Raw genomic sequence first — 5,895 nt, 5'->3', positions numbered from 1 at the left:
GTGCCGACCGTTTCACGAGCCCTTTTGATAAAGAATTTCACAATACAGATGGTGTTGTTGATATGAGACTGGAAAGAAAGAGTGCTGTCGAGGATGACACCTAGACTCTTTACCTGAGGGGAGGGAGAAATGGAACGGTTATCAATGTCAATACTGAAATTTTTGGTTTTAGCCAGGGTGGATTTTGTACCAATGAGAAGAACCTCTGTTTTGTCACTGTTAAGTTTAAGAAAATTTGAGGTGAACCAGGATTTTATTTCAGTCAAGCAGTCGGTAAGCGAGGATGGCGGGAGGTTGGAGGCGGGCTTACTGGAAACATAGAGCTGGGTGTCATCCGCATAACAGTGGAAATCGATATTGTGCTTGTGGAAAATAGTGCCGAGGGGAAGAAGATAAATAATGAAGAGGAGGGGTCCCAGGACAGAGCCCTGGGGAACTCCTGATGTGACAGATGAAGGCTCGGAAGTGAAGGTTTTGATCCGGATGAACTGAGTGCGGCCGGAGAGATATGATTTAAACCAGTTTAGAGGAGTCTGAGTGATACCGATAGAGGAAAGTCTATTGAGTAGGGTGGCATGGCAAATGGTGTCAAACGCTGCACTCAGGTCAAGGAGGATGAGGATGGACAGCAAGCCGGAGTCAGCTGCCAAGAGGAGGTCATTGGTGATTTTTATAAGAGCTGTTTCTGTACTATGGAGGGGACGAAAACCAGACTGAAACAGTTCATACAGGTTATTGTTGGATAAGTAAGTATGGAGTTGAGATGCAACTGTCTTTTCAAGAATCTTGGAGATGAAAGGCAAGTTGGAGATAGGACGGAAATTATTGTGATTACGGTAATCAGCGCCAGGTTTTTTCAGGATAGGGGTTATGGCAGCAATTTTAAAAGATGCAGGAACTGTTCCGGTGGAGAGAGAGGAGTGAATAATGGCAGAAATGAGAGGGAGTATAGATGGGGCACAGGCTTTAACCAGAACTGTTGGAAGAGGGTCAAGCAAACAGGTGGACAACTTGGACTTGTTGATGAGGCTTATGATTTCTGAAGTTGTCGGGAGTTCAAAGGAAGAGAAGGAGTGGGCTGGAGGAGAAAGTTCACGAGTAGGACAAGGGGTCGGTTGTGAGCTGAGATACTGATGGATCTTAACAATTTTACTGTCAAAAAATGACATGAAGGAGTTACAAAATTCAGTTGAACACAGATGTGAAGGTAGGGATTCCGGGGTTTGGGTGATGTTCTTGTAGAGGGAGAATATTGACTTGGTGGAGCCTTCATTTGAACCAATTAAACAAGTGTAGTAGGAGGATTTGGCTTGATTGATACAGTCCTTGTAATGCAATATGTGAGTTTTGTAAATGTCTTTATGTACAACCAGTCCAGTTTTCCGGTGGAGCCTTTCAAGTTGCCGCCCTTTAGCCTTCATGAGCCGAAGTTCTATAGTAAACCAGGGCGCAGAGCGAACAAAAGAAACAGATCTGGTTTTTAGCGGAGCAAGAGAGTTGAGTATTGAGTGAAGACCAGTATTGTAGTATGAGACCAAGTCATCAAGGATGGTTGAGTCTAGAGTTGAGTATAGATTGTCCATGAGAGAATTGACGGCGGAGGAGAGAGAATTTAAATCAATATCCTTAATGTTACGGAAAGAGATGAGACGAGGAAGCTTGGTGATAGAGAGAGGGAGACAGATATTGAATGAGAGGAGAAAATGGTCAGTTATGGCGAGTTCATCTGCTGTATAATCCGAGGGAGATACACCAGAACAGCAGACTAGATCCAGGACATGACCCTTAGAATGAGTGGGAACATTGATAAACTGCTGAAGACCAAAACTCTGGAGGCAGGATGAAAAGTCTTTAGTCAGTGGGTTATTTCTATCGTCCATGTGAATATTAAAATCACCCAATACTATAATGTTTGGTGAGAGAATTGACAGGTGAGTGAGAAGAGCAGCGAAGTTATCCAGAAAGTCACTGTTAGTTTTCGGCGGGCGGTAGATGGTTGCAATGATGGTGGGGGTAGGTCCATAGAGCTGACACACAGCTGATTCAAAAGAGGAGAAGGTGGGAGCAGACAACGGCGAGACTTTCCATTTCTCGCGGTGAATTATCGCGAGACCTCCTCCCCGGCCGGTGCCACGGGGTTGACAGATGTAAACAAACCCCGGTGGAGTAGAATCATTGAGCTGAGAGAAATCATTCGGTTGTTGCCAAGTCTCAGTCAGGCATAAAAAATCAAACTTACGGTCAGTGAGGAGATCCTGAATGAGATGTCCCTTGCCCGTAAGTGAGCGGACGTTAAGCAGACCGAAGTTTACGGAGGAGTTATCAGACATTGCAGGAGCGTTAGCTGACCGGGCCGGGTAAGCTAGCACGCTGCGGTCAACAACCCGGTTGGAGGCACGCCGGTGACGACGAGAAGTAGACCAGATGGATTTTATGGATTTCGACGTGTCCTCTTGGATGTTCCGGCGAAGTCCGCGGTGGATGTATTTCCGGCGTGGTAGAAGAGTTGCATCCGAGATGAATAGCGAAGCAGGGGGAAGTGCAGATGGATGAAACCGCAGCCGGAGGAGCTCAGCAGCAGAGTACTGGATCAGACCCGTAACAGGTTGTTGAAGGAGTGCCAGGAGAGTCCAGAGAAGCACAGCCCAGGTGTATATCCTGCTAATTGGCATTGTAGGAGAAGAGTCGGCAGCTTGGACAGATGAACAGCGACAGGTAAGACTCAGGTGGTCGATGAGAGCAGGAAAGTGGAAGCTAGACCATGTACACACACAGTTTTGCCAATAATCGTTGATTTGCGGCGAGCAGCGGCAGCAAGTCGCGCCAGCGTTCACTCACTTCCGCAATCGTCCAAATGTTTTCAGTGGCCTGCTTGGAACCCCCCCCCCCCCCCCCCAAATTCTACACATTCAAGAGCTGTTTCCTGCATACAAGTCACTTTTCAAAGGCTTTCACAAATACAGGAGTATACTATACTCACTCTCTTGGTTGTCCAGTGTAGTCTGATGACGATTTGGGAGCTACATGTTTTATTGCAGATGGGACATTTTCATTCATTTAACCTTTATTTATACAGGTTATTCTCACTGAGTCATGAGAACTCTTTTTCAAAAGAGACCTGTTGAGGGATTGTTCCTCCTGTGTCTCTGTTATTTTTATCTCTCTCTTCTGGCAGTCCTGCCCTCCTCCAACCTGTTTGTATCTGCAAATGAAGCAATACGGCCTCCAGGAATCGTGGTCAGCTGTAGCAGCCTCCAGGTCCTCAGGCCTAATGTTACACTTCCTCAAGGAAGTTTTCAGGTGGTCTTTATATCATTTTTTCTGCCCTCTGGATATGCGCTGGCCTTGATGCAATTTGCCATACAGCACTCCTGGGGGCAGTTGATACTGAGGCATAGATCGCATGTCCAAGCCATAATAGTTGGTGCTGGGTAAGCGTGGCCTCAGTACTTCTGCAATTAGTTTTTAAAGTGTCTCAGTAGAGGCACACAGTCATACCAGGTTAGCCCCAGGTTGCGCTGTAGACATCTTATATGCAAGTGCCCCAGGGACCTGATGTGATGGATGTAGGTGACTCAGGTTTTGCAGCTGTAGAGGAGGGTGGTAATGCAAACCGCTTGGTAGACGGCAATCTTGGTGGAGAAATGGAGATTTTTTGTTTAGAAGACCCGGTGCTGTAATTTCTCAAAAGCAGCTGATGCTTGCCTGATCTGGTTTTGAATTTTGTGGGTTTTCCAGTTTTGAATACTGTGTACATGACCTTAGTAAAAGTACACGAGCACTGAAGTAGTAAAAAGACTTTAACCAATGGCATTCTAAAGGAAGAGACTGGTTTTGAACAACTTTTCTGTAGTTTACCTTTTATGTCATTTCAGTGTTTTCAATTGAGGGATTGTTGGGTATATTTTAAAAAAAATTATTACGCCTGAAACTGACTTTGTCAGAAAGAAAAATGAAGACACAAATCTTTGCTATAATCTGGGGCGTATAAATATTAGTCTGTTAATATTGTGAAATTAAACAATTTTTAAACTAAAGCAGCAGACACAGCCTCCTCCGTCACCGTGAGAGACACTTGGGCTGAGCAGGTTCTGTTGCTCAGACCCAGAGTTTGGTCACGTGCACAAGTTGGACATGTCTCTACGATGATAACGACACTCAGAACACAGTAACATTTAATAAAAAGTTGGACTTTAACTACAAAACTACCAAGGAGGTCAGTGGTGCATTGTGGATAGATGGGGTGGGGGTAATGGAGTTTCAGTTCTTCTTTCTCCCCCAGCTAGTAAATTGTTCACATGCCAACACATATGTTTAATACATGAACGTTTAATAATTAATTATATAACCTGTTAGGGTAACGTGGTGTCCTCCTTAGAAAATGGTACAAGAAACACTGATTGGTGCTCTGACCTGCAGTTTGTCTCTGTTTGGAACACTGCTCACACCCACATATATCAGACCACATGACCCGCCCTGCTCTGCTCTGATTGGGTCAAACTGCAGCTCTGGTTCTCCTTATTTGTTGAATGCAGCATCAGTTTAATCCCTGTATCGTTAGGTATGTTTACATGGACATAAGTAACCGGATCAAATGGCCGGTCGGAATAAAAGTGTGTCATGTAAACACTTTGTTCGGGTTATTTTTTGTGTATTCGGCGCGATCCGATATAATTTGTGATCAGAACGAAACGGGTGGTTTACGGTACGCCGATCCGTAACCCGATCGGTGCGCATGTAAACGCTTGATCTGTTCGTTTTTATCTGATCGTGAAAAACTGACCTGACTGCGCATGTGCGACTTTGCCATTTCCGCCTGGCTAATGCTAATAATATTAGCATGTCAGGGAAGTAAAACTGGTTGGTGAGCGACACAACATTTCTACTAGAAACTTTTAAAGAGCTCAAAATGATCTGTATTACCTGTAGCTCAGTCAGGGAGTGCAGTAACGTCTCCACCATCATTAAAACCTGTCGCGGGTCCATTTCGGGTGCTCAGGTTTGTTTACGTTCACCCCGGAAGTAGAACTACTTCTTCTGTGTTTTTTTTTTTAGGAGAGTTTACCACTCTGCGCATGTCAGTACTGCTGTTCAGAACAAAGCCCGCTGCATGTAAACGCTCGTCATGAACAGATTGTGCCCATGTAAACAATACAATTGAATTATTCAAACAGAACACATTTCAATCCGGTCAAAGAATTCTGCGCATGTAAACATAGCTATCGTTAGATTGGAGGGTTTTAAAAAGACTGCAACAAAACACACATCCTTCCCACTTTCATTTTTACAGATGACTGAAATCCATTGTGGCGATGGAAAACTTTAATTTGTGTCTATTTGACTTGGTTGTCCACCGGACAACATCGAGATGAGATCTGGTTGTCCGAGACAAAAATAGGTTGTCTCGGACAAAAGGAAACAGCTTATGTTGACGCCTGCACTGTCAGTACAATTTGTAATTAGGCCTGTCACGATAACAAATTTTGCTGGGCGATTGTCTCAAATTATTGCAATAAACGATAATATTGTTTGAAATTTGACGATAATTAGTCATTATTGTCAAATTTAAGAAGAAATGTTGGTTCATTTGTCTTGAGTGTAGTATTTTTTTTTCCGACCACCGGCAGTATAAGACAGTTTGAACCGAAGGGTGGATAGTGAGGGAGTGAGCAGCGTGTCTCTTTAAGAGAAATGGGAGAGAGGCCCCTTGACGTGACATGGGCTGTCTCTCCTTACTTTTTTCGGTTTTCAAAGTGGCAGCTGTGCAGTGTGGTATGATCTCTTTAGCATAGCATTCTTCACACAAAGTTTTTAATAAAAAAATCAGTAAACAAGTTTTCAGCTTTATTTTGCAGAGAAAAACAACTTTTTACACAAAGGCACGAGTTTCAACTG

General features: G+C 44.1%; 1 protein-coding gene across 1 annotated transcript in view; it reads left to right on the top strand.

Moving 5' to 3' along the window:
- Positions 1 to 5,895, top strand: part of arl8ba (ADP-ribosylation factor-like 8Ba) — a 14,132-nt gene that overhangs the window by 3,410 nt on the left and 4,827 nt on the right. The gene's annotated exons all lie outside the window — the stretch shown is intronic.

Source organism: Nematolebias whitei, chromosome 7, assembly GCF_014905685.2.
Source record: "Nematolebias whitei isolate Nwh7 chromosome 7, NemWhi1, whole genome shotgun sequence".
Classification (NCBI taxonomy): domain Eukaryota; kingdom Metazoa; phylum Chordata; class Actinopteri; order Cyprinodontiformes; family Rivulidae; genus Nematolebias; species Nematolebias whitei.
Note: the sequence above shows the minus strand (reverse complement) of the source record. Positions and strands in the feature narration are given on the sequence as shown.